Source organism: Numida meleagris, chromosome Z (assembly GCF_002078875.1).
Source record: "Numida meleagris isolate 19003 breed g44 Domestic line chromosome Z, NumMel1.0, whole genome shotgun sequence".
NCBI lineage: Eukaryota > Metazoa > Chordata > Aves > Galliformes > Numididae > Numida > Numida meleagris.
In genome coordinates, this window is record NC_034438.1 from 51,886,428 (window position 1) to 51,909,914 (window position 23,487).

Consider the following 23,487-nt stretch of genomic DNA (forward strand, 5'->3'; position numbering starts at 1 on the left):
TGATCTGCAAGTTTTTATACTGCGAGCTTCTATCTTTTCCCTCCGACTGGAAAATGGTAACAAAGGAGCAAAGTACCGTGGGGACTGTAGTAGTCCTTCTCTTCTGAGAACTAGGTATGTCCACTACATGATGTTATGATGTGGAATACCAATAACCGAAAATCACAAAACCATGACAGGTCCCAAACCCACTGTCACAAAGACATGCCCTTAGTGTGGCTGCAGCATGTCCCAGGCACAGGTCAGGGCATAGTGGTGTCCTGAATCAGCTAGCATTGCTCTGGGCAAGGTTAACAGAAACAACAGATTTTTCATGTTGTTTTTGACTTTTTGCCTTGGTTCTTCAACAAATGTGATGAATACCATCTCTCTTTTATGGCTTCAGGTAAACGTGGGAGCCATGGTAGAGCCTGAAAAAGGAATGATGCAGTAGATTTGCTCTAGCTAACTTCCGGTTTTAAATCCAGTCTTTAAGCTGAAATTACATATGAACTCAGCCAACATGGCAGCCAGGCAAAAGAATGCTTTAGGGAAAGGAAAGGCTAGATTATGCCACAACCAAATATTTTTTCATTAAAAAATACAAAGACATTTTTGTCTGGAAATAATTTTGAAGAATGACATTTGTAGATGACATTTTGAAATTTTTTGGCACCAGTTCCTACCCGACATTAAAGTCAGCTCCTACCTAAACTCAAAGTTCAGAAACTGATACAAAAATGGATTGATAACATGTGAAGAGCTTCCTCCTACTCCAATGCCTGTGTATGGAGCTTGCTTTCTGGCCTGATCCAGGTCTGACCCAGGCTTGATCTGAACACTACCGCTTCACACATCTTCTGGACCCTTCCACAACTATCTTTGGGGAGAGGTGCCACACTTGACTGCTGCAGACAAGACTGCTAGGGGCCTTTGATGTCCCTGAGCCTGATTAGTCAGGTTCTGATGCCAGTGCCTAGATAGTGAAGCAGTGAATAGCTAATATCCCTTCTAGCTTGACCAGAGCTTCACACCAATACTATCAGCATGCCATACAAGAGCAGCCATCTTGTTTTCAATGCTCTTGGGCTGAATACCCTGTTCCATATACCTTGTGTTATATACCTGAATACCTTGGCTGTGAAAACTATTTACCTTTCTCAGTGTAAAGATCCATAATTACTTAATTACAAAGCTAATTGTTTTCTCCTTTGTGGTGGAACTCAGGCCTGAGAGAGCTCTGTAATTAACACTCCACCTATCTAGGCCACTAGTGACACAATGCCTGTAGTATGGCTTCCTGCAAATCTTACTCATGCTTTGGAAAATTGGTATTGCTGAGTGCATGCTGAAAGTTAGGAAGAGCTTGGGACTGTCCTCACAGTGGTGGGTTTCAATGAGAAAGTATCTAAGCATGGTCCTCTGTTCCAATGGCTTGGCTTCAAGACAGAATTCAGATCTGTAGTAGCTATTATACACTCAATTCTCAGCGTGAAATGGGGGAATTGTCTCTGACCTAGCTTGCCTTTGACTAGCCTTATGTGCTGTTGAGAACAAAAGTAAAGTTCAGTTATACTGTAAAGGATTTCTGCCCTCTAAGATGAGCCTGCCATCTGCATAAGAAGTATAAATGTGGCAAAGAGAAAATTCAAAATCTGGAAGAGTTAAGGTTGCCTCTACAAATGTAATTTACCTTGTTGGATGCTGTTTAAAAATTGTGACACAGTGCTTAGTGACACAGTCATATTCTGTTTGTAGAAACCTCAGCTCTCCCATTGCATACAATGAGGTGAACTGTTTGTTTAATAAGCAGATGTTCAGTACTTCATCTCTTCCATCCCAGCCTCACTTGGCAGTATCCAAATTCTTCTTGTTGTTGCTGTGCTTTCTTCAGCATAGTTGATGAGGATACCCAAAAACTCTTTACCCAAGGAAAAGATATTTCCCAAATTCTTCTGAGATTTATTTGGTTAGGGAAAAACGTTTGCTTGTTTTCTATATTCTGAGTACAAAAAAAAAGTCATTATGTATTTAAAGCCTTGGTGGCAAAAGAATGCTGACATCTCATTGCATCAGCAGGCCCCAGTGCGTGGCACTTGCTTATCTCAGTGTTGGCTGGCAATGAGAAAATTGTGAATTCTGGGGTTTTTTGTTTGTTCCTGCAGGCAGCATATCAGACAACAGGAAAATGTGCAGTCCTTGTTCTGGTTAAGCATGAGTCCATCTGTCTCTGGATTAGAGCCATTAATTGTTACTTCCCATTTGGGCTGTTAGATGCTCTCAATTGATTAGAAATTTTCATCTGTAGGCAGTAAGATTCTCTGCAGTATTTGGAAATGTCCATGTCCTACAAAAAGCACAAAAATTTTCCAGTTCTTTGAAGATATTTAGGACTTCTGTAATTTCAACATCTCTATTATTTAAGGTAGGTGATGTTGGAATATTTGGATTGCTGACAATTGGAAAAGTTAAGGTTTTCGTACTCTCCGGAAGGAAAGTATACCCATAATACTGCTTTCTTCTTTCTTTTTACTTGTTTTTTCTTTCTAAACTCACTTTTGGTGATAAATCATTCAGACAAAAAGACAGCTGGAACTTCCAGCAGAGGCCTTAGATTCTTGTTTGATATAATCACCATGCAACATAATTATACAATAGAATTATTTACTTTGAATATTTCATGTGCATATTTGCACCTGTGACTGGCTTATACCTCTGAAAATCCTGTTATAGGGCAGAAGGAGACCAGAATGTGAAATGACTCCGTTTTCCAGCAGTTTCAAACCTTCAAAAATAGGCTGCAAGCTCAGCAGTACAAACTTAACTTTGGTGAAACTTTGTTGCTATAAAACAGCCTCTCAATGTTAGCTAAACTCTCCTGTGTTAGTGCATCTATGGAATGTTTCATTCTTGGCTAACTCAAGATGCAGCTATTGCCACGGGCTTTAAAAATTCCTCTTAAAAGGTATGAAGTTTCACTGCCTGAAAACCCAATTTTGAAGATTCAGTCTTCCGTGGGAGGAAGAAATATATATTACATTTTTCATTGGATGCTATCGACAACTGAAAAAAAACTGAAATTGTATTCTTTGCGTGTCAAAAGATGAAGTATCTCAAACAAAGAGATTTTCTTCAGTTCTGCAATTCAGATGATAACATTCAAACCTCAGTGAAACAGCCTGTCTGATCTCTTCCTTTTTAAATCATTGGTATTAAACCAGTGATGGGAACTTTTATCCAGCACTGTAGCTACTTTTGTTCAGTATGTGGATATTAAAAGATTTTCAAAAGTATCAGTGTGTTACGTACATGGAGAAATTTTATTAACTTGAGTCTTTTTGTGCTTTTGATAGTTTCAAAAAACCCCAAAACCTACAATGAAGGAAAAAAATAATTCCTTGCTTAGTTTAGGTTAGTGCCGGTACTCTCGGTGCTATAGACAGCAGGGTATTTACAAGTGTGCCACAAGTCCTCTGACTATGAGAAAGCAGTAGACCTGACTATGATACTCCCAGTGTGATCCTGTAGGACAGGGATTGTACTGTGCATTCACAGAAGTAAGGTCTTGGGTGAGTGGATACAATCATAACATCACTATTGATGATGATCAAGAAGAATTGCCTTCTTTACAACAAATTAATCACGGGTTTCTCTGGCTATAAGCTGCAAGGACATGTCCTGAAGTGGTTAGTGCACATCTGGACAAATTTGATTCATTGGCTACTGAGGACTGTAGAAGCTGGATTAAACCCAGGCAGAGTGGAGGAAGGAAAGGACATTTGCAGGGTGAGGTGACTGAAGGGGAACCATACCAGTGCAGGTCATTTTCATACTGCCATTTGGAGGCATTAAAGATGATAAAGATGATTTGAACAGTACTAGACTTCCTTCCTGCTAGAACTTCTATACCAAGCTGTTCCATGCAAGGATGTCCTGGCCAACCTATGTTGTCTCTGAGCCAAATTCTCAAAGTCTCATATCACTTTTCCCCATAGCATCGGGTAAAGATCTTTAGTATTGATCTTTTCAGAGTAAAGCCCTTTAACATCTTACAAAACTACCTATTTCTCTTCTCTAACACTTTCAGCCTTTGGAAATACTCCTGCTGGGTTTGTGTTTCTGCTTTGTATTTCTATAAAAGTCTCACTTGGCTGTGAGGCAAGTGACTATCTTTTGGAAAAAGACTGACAAACTAATCTCCAATACCAGAGAGCACAACTAGAAAGCTGAAGGTTATAAAAGTTATCTGGGTATGCCTTAGTTCAGCAGCATCTCTTGAAGGTTGAGAGAGAGAACACTGACCACCCAGATGTGCTTTTCAACAGTGACTCATGTCCCAGCCAAGGAACTTCAAGGCCAGTATTAAACATAGTCATCTTTGGATTGATTCAAAGGAATCTGCACCTAGCTAACTCTTGCAATTTCATCTTTATATTTCCATGAATTTTTCCACAATATGCAGTATGTCTTTGTCTTCCAATTGAATCCAGCCACATTTATAGAATTCCCTAGGAAGTCTGAATGGAGATGTGTTTGCAAGGCCTTATCTCTTAGCATTGAAATAACTGATCTTCCCTAGTGGGAAAAGCTTTGTAGATTTCTTTATGTGCTGTAAGTTTAGGCCATTTTGAACATTAGGAAAAGGGAGGCACTTTTCAACTCAAAAGCAAACTGACATCTCCTCTGCTTCAGTAATAGTTAGAGGTTCAGTTATGTAGAACTCAGCAGGTTTGGTTTCCAGCTGCTCATTCCCTCACTAATACCTCAGGGGTTCACCCAGCAGTTCTTTTTGTGCAGTCTACTGTAACTTCATTCCTACATTTCTTGCTAATCCAAATTTACACCAGTAGATGTCACTTTGGATACTTGCTAACTAGATCCCACTGGGTGATACTCTGAACTTACTGAAATGTCTCTTAAAATAGAGCCTTTTTTTTACCATTCTGCGCTGACTGGGTAGCCTTGTAGAGTCATTCTGTTGAAATCCTCACTTAAACTACTTCTGTCTTACTGAGCTGGATAGCAAAACCCATGCACACTGCTGGCACTAGGCTTCACCATCTCTGGATTGGGTTCAAAATAAACCCATGGAGATGACACACAGTGATTCATGCTGGAAAGACTTATGAGTTGTGTCTCAAGACCTCCTGGCTGTGGCTTCTTGAAATATGAGCTCTAGGTATTTGGCTTACTTGCCTGTAAAAGCAAGAACAGTGGATCCCCAAGAATGGCATATTGCAAGCTCTTTTCCAGTACTGTTGTTACTAAGCATCTGTGTCTGGCCAGCCACCCCACTGGAGGAGCTGTTCTGTCACCTCACTGCTCAGTACACACCAGGATGGCATCCCAGGATGCCCCATTGCCACTTGATCTATTTGGGAACAAATATCCAGCATTTCCACTAACAAATTCTTCTATCTTCATAACAAAAAGCTTATCAGCCCTCCATTAACCCATCAGTTACTTATTTATGTTACCACCAGAGGAAAAGTGGGAAGGCAGTAGCTATTTTTTTTGTATCATCACACAGTACAACCTCTTTCTGTTTCCCTTGTGCTTTTTTTCTGTTGGTTGAACTACAGTTTAAGGAGTTTGTTTGGTTTGGGGGTTTTGGGGTTGTTTTTTTATTTTTTTCCAGAGCCAGAGCAAACTGACTACATTGCAGAAAACAGTATGCACAGCCACCACCTTATATTGCCTGATTTGAGAGCAGGCTCAGTACTGGGGCCACTCCTATTCAACATCTTCATCACTTTAACACTGTCTGGATGGCCAGGCCCAGAGAGTTGTGGTCAGTGGAGTTAAATCCAGTTGGTGGCCAGTCACGAGCGGTGTCCCCCAGGGCTCGGTACTGGCGCCACTTCTATTCAACATCTTTATCAACAATCTTGCTGAGGGGATTGAGTGTAAGTTTGCAGACTACCCCACATTGGGAGGGAGTGTTGATCTGCCAGAGAGTAGAAAGGCTTTAAAGAGGGATCTGGACAGACTGCATCGATGGGACAAGGTAAACCATATGAGTTTCAACAGGGCCAAGTGTTGGGTCCTGCACTTTGGTCACAGCAACCCCAGGCAACCCTACAGGCTTGGGGAGGAGTGGCTGGAAAGCTGCCTGACCGAAAGGGACCTTGGTGTGCCGATGGACAGTCGGCTGAATATGAGCCAGCAGAGTGCCCAGGTGGCCAAGAAGGCCAATGGCATCCTGGCTTGTATCAGGAATGGAGTGGTGAGCAGGACTAGGGAAGTCATCCTGCCCCTGTACTCAGCATTGGTGAGGATCCACCTCGAGTACTGTGTTCAGTCTTGGGCACCTCAATACACAAAGGACATTGAGGTGCTGGAGCAGGTCCAAAGAAGGGCAACAAAGTTTGCGAAGGGCTTGGAGAATATGCCCTATGAGGAGTGACTAAAGGAACTGAGGAATTGGGGCTGTTTAGTCTGGTGAAGAGGAGGCTGAGGGGAGACCTCACTGCTTTCTTCAAATACCTGAAAGGTGATTCCAGCAAGAGTGGGGTTGGTCTCTTCTCAGTGGTGACAGGTGACAGGACAAGGGGAAATGGCCTCAAGTTGTGCCAGGGGAGGTTTAGGTTGGATATCGGGAAAAACTTCTTCCCAGAAAGGGTTGTTAAGCACTGGAACAGGCTCCCCAGGGAGGGGGTTGAGTCACCATCCCTGAATGTGTCTAAAAACTGTTTGGATGTGGTGCTCAGGGACATGAGTTAGCAGTGGTTGTTAGAGTTGGGGTAGTATGCTTAGGTTGTGGTTGGACTTGATGCTCTTGAAGGTCCTTTCCAACCTGAACAATTCTATGATTATATGACGAGATTGAACAGATTTTATATAATTTGAAAGATACTTTTTCTTTGCGTATGGAAATGGAAGAAGATGAACACAGAGGGAATGTTTGCAGTGTGGACTAAACCTTACTTTGTTCCAGTTTGAGTGGCAGTCTCCATTCACCTTTTTCCATGTCTAGTCCGTAGGCTGAGAAAGTGCATGGGTGACCTGCCTTCATTCAGAGGACCAATTGCTAGTGGCTACTGAGCTATAGCTAATTTGGTGGTAGCATTTACAATCATCCTGTCACTGACAGATGAAAATAACTACATGAAGAAGGAAGGAAAGCTTCCTACATGCTTTCTGAATCCACTGTTCTCTTGCTGCAAGGTCTGCAATCTGCCAGCACGGTAGACACAGCCCACTGTGTGCCTTAGTTTTGGCCAGCCATTCTTGCTGGCTTTCCAAGACAGGAACTTTCCAAGCCTGTAAAAATGGAGCTAAGAAGAAAGTGATGTCTGGTCTTTTCAGTGTATTTCTGCCTGCATTCACTCTGAAAAACATAGTAGTATCACTCACCTCAGAGATATTAGGTAGCTCTATTTCTGTCTTTTTGATGGTGCTTCTTATACACACCAGCCAAAAAGACCTAACTATTCACGGAATGGCTTTTTTTCTGAAGACAGCACCAAAATATATATTTTTAAGTATATGTATAGCATTAATATTGGTGAATTACAAGTGGAGAAACTGAGTTGTGGGAAATGGAAGCAACTTGTCCAAAACCATGCAGTGGCTGTCTTGGAAATAGATTTCCAGAGCTGGATGCCTAGGGGGTAGTCTGATCTTTATGAAAACTACGAAAATGGATTTTATGATTCTATGAAAATGGATTTTCTTCTCTTCCTCACAACATAGGCACCTCCTCAGGCAACAGAAGTTTAGAACATGGGAGCAGAGACCATTCAAGACCTTGTTACCTTTGCTGCTGGTTTCTGGAAGTGGCTGGCATGCCCACATTCAGCCACTTGGAACTTCCTTAGCCAGTAGAGCCAAGACCATCTGGAATTTAGCTCTTGGCTAAATCCCATCAAGGGCACGAACACATCACTCTGTACCCAGAGGCAGAACATTTTATTTATTTCTTTCTTGTTTTGAGGGGAAAAAAATATACTTTCCTCAGCAAGAAAGCCCTTTAATCGGGATGGTGTAAAATTTCACTAAGTGACTGGAGGAACTCCTGAGTTTTTTCCAGCACATTCCCCCATATTTTTTTGTTTAGTCTTTTAATGTAGGTAGTTCTGTTCTAGGTCATGCTGCTTGTGTCAGCCTCAAAATGCAGATGATATGAATGTAATTTAATCAGTACCATTGCCTATAATAAGTACAGCTACACCATTTTTTTCCCTAGCTTACAAATCAGATGCAAGAGGGAGGGCTTGTACAGCTGTGGGGTTGCTTTTTTTTTTTTAATGTCAAGCTAATTCAAGGACTGTCAAGGTCATGAAACGGGATATAAAGGTCTATTCCATTTTTGCTGCAGTCAAAGGGCTCCCATTACTGCTTCAAATCAGACGTTAGCTACATCATGTCTCTTATATTGGCAGTTTGTTATCTGAGTCTTGAATGAACAGATAACTTACCAGGACTTAATGAGTCCAGTGGAATTACACCTGCTTGAGAAATCAGCCTGATGCCTTCACAGTTCAGCTAATAGATACATCATTCTTTGCTGTTAAGAGTTGTCAGAGCTAGACACAAGCTTTGAAATGCTGCTGCTTCCTTACAGCAAGATGTGACTTTATGCTGGCCTCATTGTGAAGCTATGCATCTACTCTGACGTGGTGCGGAGTTTCATCAGCATGGGATTTAAGACTGGCAGAGAGAATTAGTCACCTCATTTTCCTGATAGAGGATGGTTGGTAGAAGGCCAGATCTGAGTTTGGGCATGGGACTGAGTGAGAAGTTTAGGGCATGCTTTGCTTGTGGTAGTTGCACGGTCTTTGTCTGCCTTTGCACTGTATCTTCATTCCCCATGGACTCTTGTTGCTACAGGTTAAGCTGTGGAAAAATTGAGAGTTTTCATACCCTCTCTCAATCCAATTATTAGAGGAGATGGTTCAACATACATATACCCGGAGGAAGATTAAGGCAGCAAACAAGGCCAAATGCTATCCAATTGATTTTTTACAAAATTCTAAGCAACTAAGGAGTGTTGGGAATATGGGGAAGTTAGTGATAGTAAAGAGAGAAATCCTAGTGAATGATTTACAAAGCGGGGATAGTCACCACCAGGGATCCAGCAACATCTCGTTCGTCCATAGGGAGGCAGCAAGTCAGTCAGGGATGTCTCATTGACCTGCATGGCTGCAGTTCAGTGGAGGGGGTACCCATGCTACCTTGGGGTTTATCCTCTTCATAGCATCGTTTTGGTTGCCAGGGGCAGCAGTTGGTTGTCAGGGGCACTTCTGTTTGGTTCATCAGGGCTTGCTTTAGTTGTCAGGGTCATTTATGATTTGTTCATCAGGGGCAACAGTATGTCCATAGTACATGCCCTTCCCTTTTGATATTCTATAACAAAAGTGGCAAAAAATATTGCAGAGAAGCAGGGGTTCAGCTTCATTATGTCTGTATGCTTGTTCTTGCTGCTTATCTGGCTAGAAAGTTCACACTTGCTGTCTTCACATTTACTGTGCTCTGATGTTGTTATCACGGATTTCCATGCACTGCAATTAGGAGGGGCTATTAGGTTTGTTGACACAGCAGGAAGCTAGCAAACTGCCTTCAGTGAGTTGAAGAAGAGCTCCTCCGCATTCTGCAGTCAGTCTAAAATCAAATGACAGACAGTCAGTCTAAAATCAAATGACAGACAAGACCTTTCTGCCCCTAAATGCTTTGAGTTAGTCTCACATAACATGGACTTTTAGTTCAGCTGAGGAATTCAAGTCTGTGGCTTAAATTTAGCTGAATTTTACCTGGAACTGGGCCTGGGAGATTTATGAGAGCAAGACATCCGGGATATTCTCCATCTGCTTGTGACTATTCATACCTCATGACCTACTTCCCACCACTACAAGGCTTCTCCATGGTGTTTATGCTCCTTATGATCTCTGACAGGGGAGATAAATGTGAAAATTTAAAGCAGCAAAAGAGAAAGAAGTTTATGAAACAAGCACAGATCTCCACAAGCCTCGGACAAGGTGCAGAGTCTTCTGGAAATCAAATGGAACTGTTCCCTGACCTCACATATAGACACGTAAATCTGAGGCTGTTTATTAGCAGCAGGCTTGCTTTAATTAACTCCTAAAAGTATGACAGTGCTTTATAAATTAAGAAGTACAACACCAATATCTTCAATCCACGTGCCAACTAGTCTTCCAGTCTTTTCAAATCTGTCCTTTCTAATTTAGAGAGACAATTCTCACTCATATTACCTCCTGAAAGTGGCAATAATGTGTATGTACACATCAGACATTTTCTCAGTTCTGCTGTGTACTTTTGTTCTTCATGTGCCTTCCTCCTATGTCTTGAGGGAGGAGGCAGATTCCAAAGGAGGAACTGAGAACCACAGATAAAGCTGAGCACTGCAAGAGAGTCTACGTGTTGTAGTCTTGCTAGGATGTCTGATGTACGTGGACAGTGAGAGGACTGTGGACTCTCGTCTCTCAATGAATGGTTTAAAAGGGGTCATCCCATTCCAAGACCAATGGATTTCCCTGTAGGGAGAGAATGAATATTCCTGTTCTATTTCTTAGGGTTTCCTGCAAAGAAAAATAATGTTATGTTGTTAGATTTCAGTGTATAGTGAAAAAGTTTAGTCATTTTCCAAAAAAAATTGATAGGAATGGTCGTAAGGACTTACCTACTTTTGGATGAATGGCCATGATTCTGCAGTTCAGACTGACTGTTTGGCAAATGGTTTGGGGTGATTCTGTGCTGCCACAGGCTTTATATGTGTAAGTGTATGCTGAAGAATGTAGGGGCAGCTCTGGGGCTTCACTTTAGACAGGTAGTGGGAGAACCTCAAATCAGAAACTGCCAGATAGGGCTATCCCTGTTCCTGCAGGGGATCTGACACTGTAAGGGAAAGAGGAGAAACCTGGCTTAGAGCTGCTCTGCTCTGGAGGCTCTTTCCCTTGACAGAGGTATGTAGTCCCTTGTTCAAGCTTTCATTTTCTCACAGATTTAGCATTCAGCTTAGTTTGACAGGCTTACTAAGTGTCAAGGAGAAAGACCTGTCACTTAGGCTGATTGTAGTCTGCCTGTCACTCTGATGTGTTACATTAGAGCCTGTCTAAGAGGCACCCTGCACCCTTGCAGCTGGATCACAAGTCTGTTCTATGAGATCTTTCTCAAGAACCTCTGAGTGAACTTAGTTGGCAAGTACAATCACAGTAGTGAGGTTGAGGATTACTGGAGGAAAACTCTAGACACCAACATTTTTATTGATATATCTATCCCACCCTCAAGCTGAAAACTGATGCTGTTTACACTGTATGGTCAATTCATGTTCACAGCACTGCTTTGAGAACTTGCCTCTCAAATGCAAAATAGGATTAGAACATAAATAAAAAAGAAAGACTCTGTTCTTCTTCCCGTGACTGATCCTAAGTTTCCAAAGGGCAGCTTCCCACTGCAAAATACAGCCACTCCTCATGTGTAAACTTGGGATTTTGAATACTGAGTAATTTCAGCATTCTCATACTGAATGAGATCTGACCTGCCTGAAAATTCTGTCTTTTCTTTTTAATTAAATGATCCACATGATCAAATGAATGTAAGAGGTGCCCATAGTTTGAACCCATTAAACTAACTTAAATCTATTTAATATAATTATGAAACCATAATGTTGATAAAACTTCTTAGGCAAAAGCTTTCATGCTCAGTAACATTGTATTTTCCAACAGGTGTCACTACTTGGACAGTTCTGAGACATACATTTCCAGTGATTTCGTCATCTGTGGTGATTTTCTTAAGTTGGTCACTCTGAAAGTAATGCCTCCTATTTATTTCCATGGAAAATACAAAAATTACAGAGAGCACAACAATGCTATTTGATAGAGCAAATTCTCAGCTACAGAACTCTCCTTTTCAGCATAGTCACCACCATTAGCTGTGCATTTTTGCCAATGATGAACAGGAGCCTACATGCCATGCTTGTAACAATCTACGCCAGTGGAGGTAACCCACTGTTTCACAGCTGCTATGATGGCATTATGGCTAGGAAAATATTGCCCACACAGTCCAGCTTTCACGGTGCTCACAGCCACTGTTTTGTCCCCATAAACATTCAGCAAGCACTGATGAAAGTCAATGGATGAAGTTCTTTCCACAGAGGGGAACTCAGTGACACACCTTTGCTTCATATACATTTCGATGCCATTCTGTCAGACTGCCCCTCTGCTGCCATCTGTCACATGGCAATAAAATGTAATGGGATATTTGTGGGAAGGTTCAACTTCTACTGCCATGCCAGCAACATCCGCCTCTGACATTGTGGGCCAACAGCATAAAATAGGAGGCATTACCTCTACAGCATCCCTTGCATACTATTAAAGCAGATAGCGAAATCCTGGCAGGAGGTGGTATTTCAAACTACCTCTCTATAGCATGTATCTTAACAAGTGTCTTAACCACAGAGCAGTGTGAATGAGAGCACTGGTATAACCATAGTGGCTTTATGAACAGTGCCAAGGATGTCTATGATTTACCATTTGCTCTTAGAAAGAATATCCAGAATTGAGAACATGTATTTCAGGCTTAGTGAAAGGATTCATTTGATGGACACAGACTGAAGAAATTTATTTCTTTTTTCCAAAACCTAATTACTGAAATCCTTGAATTTACCCATAGCCTGATGTAAAACATTGATGAGGATCCAGCTATTAACTTACAAGGGGGTGTGTAAATCAGGTGCATTAAGGCCACTATATTTTGTCTGTCCTGATATTACCAAACAGTATGAAATTGATTCCCATATCTCACATGTACACCCAGTAAGCTCTGAATACACAATATAGCACTGTTTTATTAGAAGAATTTATTGACATTTGCTTAGTGATGGCTCACAAACAACCTTGTCAAGCTCTGCACTGTTATGTGCATATGTTTGTACTAGATTCTGACAAAGAAGCCTGAAATACAAAGTTAAAACCTTCTACACTAGGTAAGCATTCTTTGAAGGAATTTGGGAAGAACTGCATGGGACAAAGCTATGTCTCTTCCTACTGAAGCTATCTTGCAACAGCACTTCCCCAAGCCTTTTGTAATCAGAGCATCGTGATTGCAAAGTAAAGCAGTTGCTCGGAAGATACTAAAAATGTCACAGCTCCTCTAATTAAAATCAGACCTGAAAGCTCTGAAGTGTTGACAAAGTAAAGTAATAGTTATTAAAGCACTTGGGTCTTGCTAGGAGAATTAAAGTCTCTCAAGCTTTACTGTAATCAAGGGCACAATGAACAACTTCACTAGATGAATGAAAAACCAAACTGGAAGCTGCAGCATGGGGTGCCTGTGTAAACAGACTAATTCATAAGATGGTTCAGAACTAACAAAAGACTACAATGGATTGATTTATCATGATTTTAATTAAAACACAGTACTACCTTCATAAATATATTGAAATTTGTAATCTACATGTTTTCTAGTGATCACGCTTTCAAGAACAGCTCCCCTTCCTGTAAAATCTGCCAGTATTGCTTGCAATATTCTCCTCCTTACAAAACAACATAAGATGGTTTACAAAATCAGAACTCAAAGGCAAGAAATTCAGTTATGTGGAGTGATTGGGAGAATTTTGTTCCCACATGGGAACCATGCACTTAGTTTTAGCGTTATCCCTGTCATGAGGGCACTGTAGAAGGGGTGTGCCAAAGTGAGAGGAGACGATGATGCAGAGAGGATGTGTGGTGTGGACTAGCTATGTGCATAGCCTGTTTTCCTCCACATTTGTTGAAAATTTAGTTTATGATACTGCAAGGGCTTGTCTGGCTCCTTTGCTTAGCCAGCTGCCTTCAGCTGGGAGGCAGAATGTTTATGGAAGATGATACTACAGCTACGAGCAAAACACTTTCTGTCAGAGAAGTGCCATTATCGATCCTGCTACAGATTACTATCCTAATGATGATGGCAGAACTTGAGTTTGTCACAGTTCCCATCACTCACATGCACACAGTGTTCATTTAAGAAGCCATTCCATTGGAAAGACTACCAGAGCAAAGCAAGAACATACACAAGCTTCTGATCCATGTCCTTTATCAATTTTGTATCCCACAGCAACCCCTGCCTCCCACCCCTAGAGGAAAAAAAAGTAGAATCCCAAGTAATTCAAAGTCACAGTAGGTTGCTGATTACAAGCACAAACAAGATAATCATGCATGGCTTTTTCACTTAAAAAAAAGACCAAAAAACACATTATACTAGCTACAGATTAAAGTAACTGACATTTTTATTTAGAATTCTTAAACTGCAGAGAAATGGGCTACAGTATTTAATTTTTTTAAATGCAAATTTATGGATTAGTGCAGGAGCTATGATATTGTTATGCTAACCACAATATTTTTCATGTTTTCCACTAAAAGACAGTTTTCCATTTCTTTTGTTTCATTTTGTTATTTCCTATTCCTTCCCGCATGTCTTCAATACACCATAGAAAAAAAGCTCTTCAGTATTCTGTTCAGGTTCCCATTCTGTAAGAATTGGAGCATTCTGATTCTTTGTTCTTAACCAAGGAAAGTATTCTTCTAGAAAAATGCAGGGTTGTTTTACCATGGATATTGCACACACTGCAAAGGAGAAGGTTTGCATTGCTTTCCATGTAAATATTTAGACTCTCTGTGCATCTATGTGGATGAGTTGGTTGTTTCTGGTTTGTCTTACCTAAGATAACAGCCCTTCTGCTATATGACTGCTTTTCAAACAGCCTGTAGATGGTTTTTTGTTCTTGAAACAGTTTCACTGTTCAAAGAAAATTTTGGAACTTGATATTATATGTAATATCTGACATTCAGTATAAATGAAATAGGGTTGACCGTCTTTCCTATGTCTTTTGTCTGTTTAAGCCATAACTGAGCTTAACTTTTAGTAATTTATAGTATTATCTCATGCAAGGCACACACACACCAAAAAAAAAAAAGAAAAAAAGGCAAGATTTAAAGGCATTCCTTAAAAAAAAGAGAAAACTTCTATATGTATGTAAATGGTGGTAGAGTCTGGCAACTGTTTCTGAGGCCAGTTGTGCAGCTGCTGGTCACTCCTAGTCCCCAGTGCATTCCTAGACAGTAGGTAATGTCTGGTATGAGCTGCTGGGCTCTGTTGCATGCAGATATGAAGCGCTATTGGCAGAGCATAGACTATATTTGCAATGCTAAGTTTAAATAAACAAATAGCCATTGTTTGTTACCTCTGATGGGTGGCTTTAGAACATCCAAAACAGTAACGGATTAAAGATCATATTTAGAGCAGGAAAACATAACCATTTGAAACCATTAAAAAAGTTTTATCAAGTGTATGCCCACATTATAGGAAAAATCTTGCTAGCCTACGGGGTAACAGTGACAAAACTGAGGACAAATAATGCAATCAAGACGATAAAACATGCCACAATTTATAAACAAAGAAAAAGAGCAGAAGCAGAAATTTAGAACGGGTAGAATTAAGGACAATAAAGATATGATTTAAAAAAAATGGGAAAGGATAAGCCCAACAACATCATTGATCTGCCATGAAGTGAATGCTGAAAACTACTAATAATACTGGAAAGTGCTAGCAGTGGTCAGTATTTTCTTTTTTTTTTTCTGGGAAGAGGAGACACAAACAATGTATATAAGGTGATTTTTTTAAAAAAAAAAGTCAATCACAACCAATTATGGTAAAAGCTCTGACACACTAAAAGAGCAAACTTAGATGACTGATTCTGTAGGTACCAGGAATTGGGCCAGTGAGATTGATGTGTCAGAAAAACAAATACAGATAAGATACTACCAGTGAGTCAGTGTTTGACAGTCTTAAGTCGAAAGGCTGAACTGGCTCTTGTGTACAGCTAGAAGTTTGGTTCATAATGTTATAGGACGTTCTTAGGCTTGGCACAATACCACATTTGAATTGTTAGCCTTAAATATACATTGCCAACAGAATCCCTGTCAAATATGTAGTTCCTAGCTGAGTCTTGTGAACGATTAGTTTTGACTAGTGAAGGTTTACACCAAGGAGATAAGGAGAGTCATGGTTATTGAAAGAACAGAAAACCTATTTCGTTTACTGCACACCAGATTAAGAGCAAGAAATAACATACCATGAAAAATGCAATGAATCATCATCAGTAACAGTGCTGTAGGGAGAGCTCATTCCAGCCAACAGGCCTGTGGTTTGGTGGTGAAAATAGGAGGAGTTCCATTACTCTTAAAAATTGCAGCTCTACTCAAAACCATTGTTGAAATTTATTAAAATAATAACATTTATATTTAAAAAAGGAAAAAAATGGCATTTCATGGTAAAAGTATATTTTGTACAGTCAGAAATTGGTCTGCATTCTCTCAGACAGTTACAGGCAGGAAAGAAACACATAACTGTGCATTGGATGGTGCTAGGGTAGGAACATTGCTCTGCTTGCCCACGACTCTACTTCATCTAACTACTTCTAAGCCACTGGTGATGCCAGAATTGAACTATCAAATCTGAAATATGAATGGATTTATGATAGTTTGCTTTCCTTTCTCCTGGCAGGAGTGAGGAGAGGGAGAGATATAAAAGCTTGCAAACTCCCTGGATCAAAGTCTTCCCAAAGAGTTTTCATCCATAAAGAAAAATTTTGCTGACTGCCTAAAAGGCATCTCTGTTTCGGTAAATGTACTTCTGAAAGTCCTATCTTGAAATTGTCAGAGAATGAAGTGTTGCTAAAAACACTGACATTGAATACTTTTGAAGAAAATGCATTAATTTGAAAGACATTTCATTGAGTAACTGAAGAACTGTATGTTTCTGTCATGATGAAAAAGTCCTTTCTCAGTATTTTTCTTTAATATTTTAACAGTTCTTCAAAAGAGGATTCATCATTGAGAGCAAGTAAAATGACCTCTGTAGTAGAATGCCTTAGTTTTAGTAAGACAGATGAATTCAACTTCTGTTTGGAACTCATTTCCATGTAGTACAGCTTCATTTTTAATAATAAAGAGCAATTTCACTGAAGGAGAAAATAATGAAATGTGCAGAGCTTATTCCAAAACAGCAAATTATTGTACCCTTTGAGTTTTTGTTAACACCAATAGCAAAACTACCACTGACTTCTTTGGTGCAGCATAAAATTTAAACAGCTGGTCATAAAAAGGTCAAGACAACAGAGGGAAGACCAAAGAAAGGAGGCAAAATAGGTTAAATGAGATCAACGAGGTGACACAGCAGCTTCATGATAAAGCTGATAAAAATACAAGTTCCCTGAATTTTTGGAGCTGCTTAACTGTATGGATTTTCAGCTCTGGAAGATAATTCCAGTGATTTCCCCTACTGTAAACAAGAAAAGAAATCCAGTGGAGATGGTATTCATTGGTATGGAGAAAGGCAAAGCACAGTCATGTGCTTTAGACCCTGGCAGAGCAGACAGAATAGTCTTCTTTGTGCAAATACTCTGAACCATTCCCTTGGGGTCCTGTTGCTGTTACAGGAGAGCAGAGCTCATTGCTGCCCTCTGCTTCCTGTGAGGAGCTGCAGCCACCATGAGGCCTCCCCTGAGCTCCTCTGCTCTGTGCTGAGCACACCAAGGGACCTCAGCTGTTCCTCATACATATATTGCCCTCCAGACCCTTTACAATCTTTGTAGCCCTCCTTTGGACACTCTCTAATAGTTTCATGTCCATCTTATATTATGCACTGCACCAGTGCTGGAAGTGAGGCCAGAGCAGAGCAGAGGGGACGGCCCCTCCCCTCATCTGGTGGCAGCGCAAGGCCTGGTGCACCCCAGGGTACGGTCGGCCCTTTGGGCTCCGGGGCACCCTGCTGCCTCATGTTCAACTTGCCATTAGCCAGAACCTGCAGATCCCTTTCTGCAGAGATGCTCTCCTGCCTCTCATCCCCCAGCATGGACATATATTCAAAGTAGCATCATATGAGATGGAGAATCTGGCACTTGTCCTTGTGGCTGTCCAATTTGCCAGAATCTCTCTGTAAGGCCTCTCTGTCTTTGAGGATGTCAACAGCTCCTTCTAATTTAGTGTTGGCAAACTTACTTAGTATGGGAGTCTATCATTACTACAGTCATAGTCATCCAACTTAGGGAACCAGGGGTACCAGGGCATCATCGGTGTTGAAGACAGAGGGGAAGAAGGTATGAAATGCTTCTGCTTTATCTGCATCCCTTTTTTGTGCAGTGATTGTCCTCACCAAGTGATGGACCAATCTTATCTCTCATCTTCCTTTTAAAATACCTTTTCAGTGGTTGCAGTGCCTTTGTGAATTATAAAATGTAAATTGGTAAAGGGCACAGAAGTGGTTAGCACACAAAAGGGTAATCATACCAACTGGAACAATCTGTTTTTTTTTTCCCCAGAATGGAAAATTAGGAATTCGTCTCTGACTTGTATCTTTGATCACTAAGCTCACATGAGTATGTAAGCTCAGTTAAGTTTCATTATGACAACATTTAATCCTAAAGAATAGTGCGATAAAACGTAGAATGTTTTCAAATTTATCTGGTATGTATCCTAGGAAGTTTTATGAGCTTTTCTTTATTCTTTATTTACATATTCCAAAAACACAGCAAAGAGCTTATATGTTTCTGACTTCGGAGCATTTTGTATGCCAATAGTAAATGAGCAGTGTGCTTTACAAACACACATTGGAAAAGCATTCACAGCGCATTTCAGTTTTTCTTAAAAAAAGTAAAACACAGTCACCAAAAAAGAATTCTGAAAAAAAATGGACTTCACTAAGTATTGAAGAATCACTTGTTTTTTTTAAAGAGCTGTGAAAACTAAAATGACACAGTATGGGAAGATCATGTACAAAAATGTTCCTCTAACGCTAGCTTTTGCAACTCTGCACTAGAGTTTTAGAAGAGAACAGCCAGTTAACTGACTTGTCCTCCAGCAGTCAGACCTGGAGTCTCCTTCAAGACCCACCTGGATGCTTTCCTGTGTAGCCTACTGTAGGAAAACTGCCTTAGCAGTGGGTTGGACTGGATGATCACTAGAGATCCCTTCCAAACCCTATGATTCTGTGATTTTGTGATTCTGTGTGACTAAGGATGTGCAGAGAAAAAGAAACACAAACTTTTCCCCTGGACTTTTACCTGCAGAAGCTCTCTGGCTCAACAGCATCACTGAAAAAAGGTCCACAGATCATTGCTGGGAATAGATAGAGTTACTGAGGTGGAGCATCAGGCCTGAAATCTCAAGAGCTCATCTATTCCTGCTGCACATTGAAATGATCATCTCATACATTATCTCCTAACCTGAGAGGAAAGTAACAAATATTATTAAACTGATTGGGAAGCTATGAACTCTGTTGGAGATATTTAATGTGAGGGGAGACATCTCTTCCTTTTTCCAATGGAGTGCAAGAACAGAATCTAGTAAAGCTAATTTATGATTCCTCTAAGGAACAGGCTTTGCATTTAAAAAGAGCTAAGAGGTGGCATGCAGAAAGAAGTCATGTTTTAAAGAAATGAGAGTTGCTTGAAGACTATCCTAGAACTGAAACTGAATCTATGTGTGAGTATACCAAGAAATATACTAAATCAGCATTAAATGAATGTAGTTTGCCCTTGATTTTATAAGACTCCTCCCTCTTTCTTTTTCTTTGTCCTAGCTATTAGCTGTGAAATGATGTGTTTCATAATATACACTGGATCCAATTGGAGTAACTGTGAATCTCTCAGTTATTGCCAGCTTTCATTAGGAGAACCCAAATGTATTCCCAGGCTGTTTCAATTTCTGCAGAAGGAATTGATTACGACTAACAGGAGGAAGGGGGAGAGAGAGAGAGAGAAAGGAAGAGGAACTTTGCTGCTTTCTAATTTTAGTAAATCAGTCAGAATAAGAACTAGTAACTGCACAGGGGGCACCCATAGAGTTTGGAGTCAGAGGGAAATGAAATCAACTGAGTAGGGAGCCTTGGAGTATTTTGTTATCACTTCAGAGATAAACAAGTTCATTAAGGAGTTTGCCTTATCAAGCTTTAGCTATCTATTTAGTTTATAGTCTCCACCTAAGCTGGTGGTCAAACGCTTCCTGAGTACTCAATAGGGAGGAATGTGTATCTCAAAGGGCAATATCCTACTTACCTGCCTTGGGACAGGATGTATTGCTATCTGCAGTATCCATCTCTCCCACTGACTAGAAAATCTCAAAACAAATGTTTAACTCATAGCTGTTTCAAACTGAGCAAGGTGCTCATTCTACTATTTACTACTAAGAGAGCTCATTCAACTATTACCAGATTAATTGCAAAGTCTTTATGGAGAGCAGAGCCTCAAATGGAAGAACATCTTGAGAAGTAGTTACCTTAGTTCTTCTTAATATTCTTAAAGAATCACGGCTTCTTTAGCTACCAGGTTGCAATCTGCGTCTCTCTCTCCACACTATTCCTTCTGACTCATTGGCTTGTGCAGTGAGTTTAACCTTGGCTGGATGCACGGTGCACAGCTGGCCTCTCTTTCCCTCCTCAAGAGATGGGAGGAAAAAATAAGGAAAGCTGCTGGGTTGAGATAGAGACAGGGGGATGAGCATTTCCTGTCATGGGCAAAACAGACTCCATTTTGGGAAATTAATTTAATGTATTGCCACTTGAAAATAAGAGTAGGATGGTGAGAAACAACAATAAAAATAAAAACAACTTCCTCCCATGCCACCCCTTCTTCTCAGCTTTTCTCTTTCAACTTCCAACTCTTGTTACCTCCTCCCACACGGAGGGATGGGGAGAGCGGGTTGCAGGCAGTCCATAATAGTTCTTCTCTTCCATTCCTTCCTTCTCAGAGTTTTCCCCTGCTCCAGTGTGTTAATCTGCCATAGAGTGCAGTCCTTCCAGAGCACACTACTCCCCATGGGCTGCAGGGGGATGGCCTGCTCCTCTGTGGGCCTCTCCTGGGCCACAGGGAGCTGCTGCTCCATGCCTGGAGTGCCTCCTGCCCTCTTCCTGCACTGGGCCGGGTGCCCGCAGGGCTGCCGCTCTCTACGTTTTTATCCCTGCATACTCTCACAACTATGACGCAGCATGTTTTTCTCTTTCTTAAATCTTATCAGTGAGGTGTCGTCATGGGCTCAGCTTTGGCTAGTGGTGTGAGTTGAGCATGGGACAGTTTCTGGACTCTTTTCATGGATGCTACCTCTGCAGTCCACTCTGCTGTAAAAACATTGCCAAATACATTGTGGCTTACCAGGCTTTTTCCTTTTGGCTTTGGAAGTGTCCTTCCTTTTTAAATCATGGTGCAGAGGGGAATTATTCTTTTGTCTGGAGTTCTTGCCTTTTGTTTTGAACATACATTCCAGATGATATCTCAGAAGGGAAAGTCACAGGGCAAAGTGGGGAAAATGTTACTATCAGTTAACTAAATTCATTGAAACAAAGCAGCTTCCTGCTGTTTATGCTCTTCATCATTGTCTGTAGTGTTGCTGTCCCACCTCCAGCACGAGCCAGCATCTCCTCTTGGGAGTGCCATGCTTGTTCTGATAAATGCTGATGAAGTTAGTACCCCAGAAAAGTCATTTTCCATATACAGCCTTAACAGTTAGACAAATAACATTTCCACACAGCACTATCATATAATAACATAGTGTGCTCAGGCCTGCTGTGCCATGCTGGGAAGCAGGTGAGAAATTGAATGCTGATGGGTAGTGTAGAGACAGCTATGATTGTGCTGTCAGGGAGATACTCTGTCTTCAGACAGTGAAAGACTATGCATCTCCAAAGCTCCTACTTTCTTCTCCTGACACACCTGTGGGAAGCTGATTATGTTTTGGAGGGAACTGACTCAGATGAGCAGGAACTGGGGCTGAGGATCTTGACAAACTGGGAAAGTGATAGGCAAGCTGTTACTGGTAAGTGTGCCCAGAACATATGAATATATAAATAGGAGGGAAATTTTCTATCAGCAAGAAAACGCGCACCACATTTCCCACTCTCTTTGAAAAAACTCCAGAGTTAGAAGCTTGTGCCCAACATAGAAATCTGCACACAGGTTTTTTGCCAATGTGCAAACTTCCTACTGCCCTCCTCCACCCAATCCAACCCCCTTTGGCTAAAGTCCTGTAGATGGGGGATTCCATCCCTCAAGGCATGTCAGGTCAAGAGCAACAAGTGCCAAAACGGAAACACATGCCTCTCCGTATTTGCTAAGCAAGATCAGAAAGGTAACATACCTGCTTGACCTACTGACAGAGTACTAGGAGCCACCCATCAAAGGGCATGACATACCATCTCCTTTTCAGTCCTGCAAACCCAGCCAGCTCAGACACTGATAATCTATTTCTGTTGGTTTCTATTTGTCCTGCCTTGGCTTTTTCATTTCTGTTTCCTCCCACCAGGCTGAGTTGTTTGCTGACTTCTCTGTTTAGAGCCCTTTCCTTTCTAGAGTTTCTCAGAGAAAATGATTTTTCTACTGCTGATGTTAGTTTCTGTTTTCCTCATTCCATTTGTTCTAGTTCTTCTGTGTGTACGTACATGACAGTAATTTCCGAAGTACTCTACTAGTAGTAAAAAAGGCCCTTTCATGAACAAATGTCTTCTTTTGTAGCAGCAGACATTGAGATTTCAAGGAGGTTTTCTTCCTTCTTCTCAGTAAACACCATTCATGAAAAAAATCCAAGTTTTAGAGGCAGATTGGATTACCATGCCTTCGCTCAAGCATGGTGAGGCTTTGGCAAAAAAAAAAAAAAAAAGTCTCAGCTGATCCCCAAAAGCTCATTTTCTTTTAATTATTCTCTTTACATTTTAAGAATGTCTGTTCATTAATAGCCTGAAGAGATGGAAAGGCAATTTCTGAAGTGATAGCACTCCCATTGGTTCATTACTCTGTTAGGCATGCATGAATGCTTTATGAAGGGAAAGCTATGGGAAGGTACTAAATAGTGATTGAAGACATGGAATGGCATGGTCAGCTAAGCATGCTTTTGGTGTGCGTGGTTGTACTGTGAATGCAGGCTTGATTATTTATGTGTTTTTTTCCACATACTCTCTGCCAGTTTACATCATGCACGGTTTCATTTCTGTCTACTTGTAAAATCTCTCTCATACATGCCTCCACACCCCTCAGGAGTACTGGTAGTCTATAAAAGACAGAACTATCTTTCATTTTTCTAGCTTAGGAGGATAACACGAGCTTGGCCAGGTGCAGATATCCGGTAAGTGAGCTCTTAGAACTGCTGCTTTTTGAAATGGATACAACAAAAAAGTCTACATGCCACAGCAAAAGATCCCATTCATTGCTGGGCCAGAAAACAAAACAAATCAAAACCAAACAACCAAGCAAAACAAACCATCAAACACCTAATCAGAAGCAGAAAGGGAAAGGAAATAGGCTTGTGTCTCTTGTCTTAATCCACCATCTACAGGATGAATGGCTCCAATCAGCAGGAAGTAAACATATCAGAGATTTAGCCCTCTTGTCTAGATTACTGTGAGGTTCTGAACAGATTGAGAGCCCGAGAAAAATGAGAGAGACCACAAAGGAGCTAAAGAGCCCCTGAAAATACATCCAGACACTGTTATTCCACAAAAGAGATTTCTTTCTGTTACTGGAGTGAG

At 40.9% G+C, this 23,487-nt stretch overlaps 1 protein-coding gene across 1 annotated transcript in view; it reads left to right on the top strand.

Moving 5' to 3' along the window:
- The window catches only part of CPLX1 (complexin 1), a 118,863-nt gene that overhangs the window by 75,471 nt on the left and 19,905 nt on the right, over positions 1–23,487 (top strand). The gene's annotated exons all lie outside the window — the stretch shown is intronic.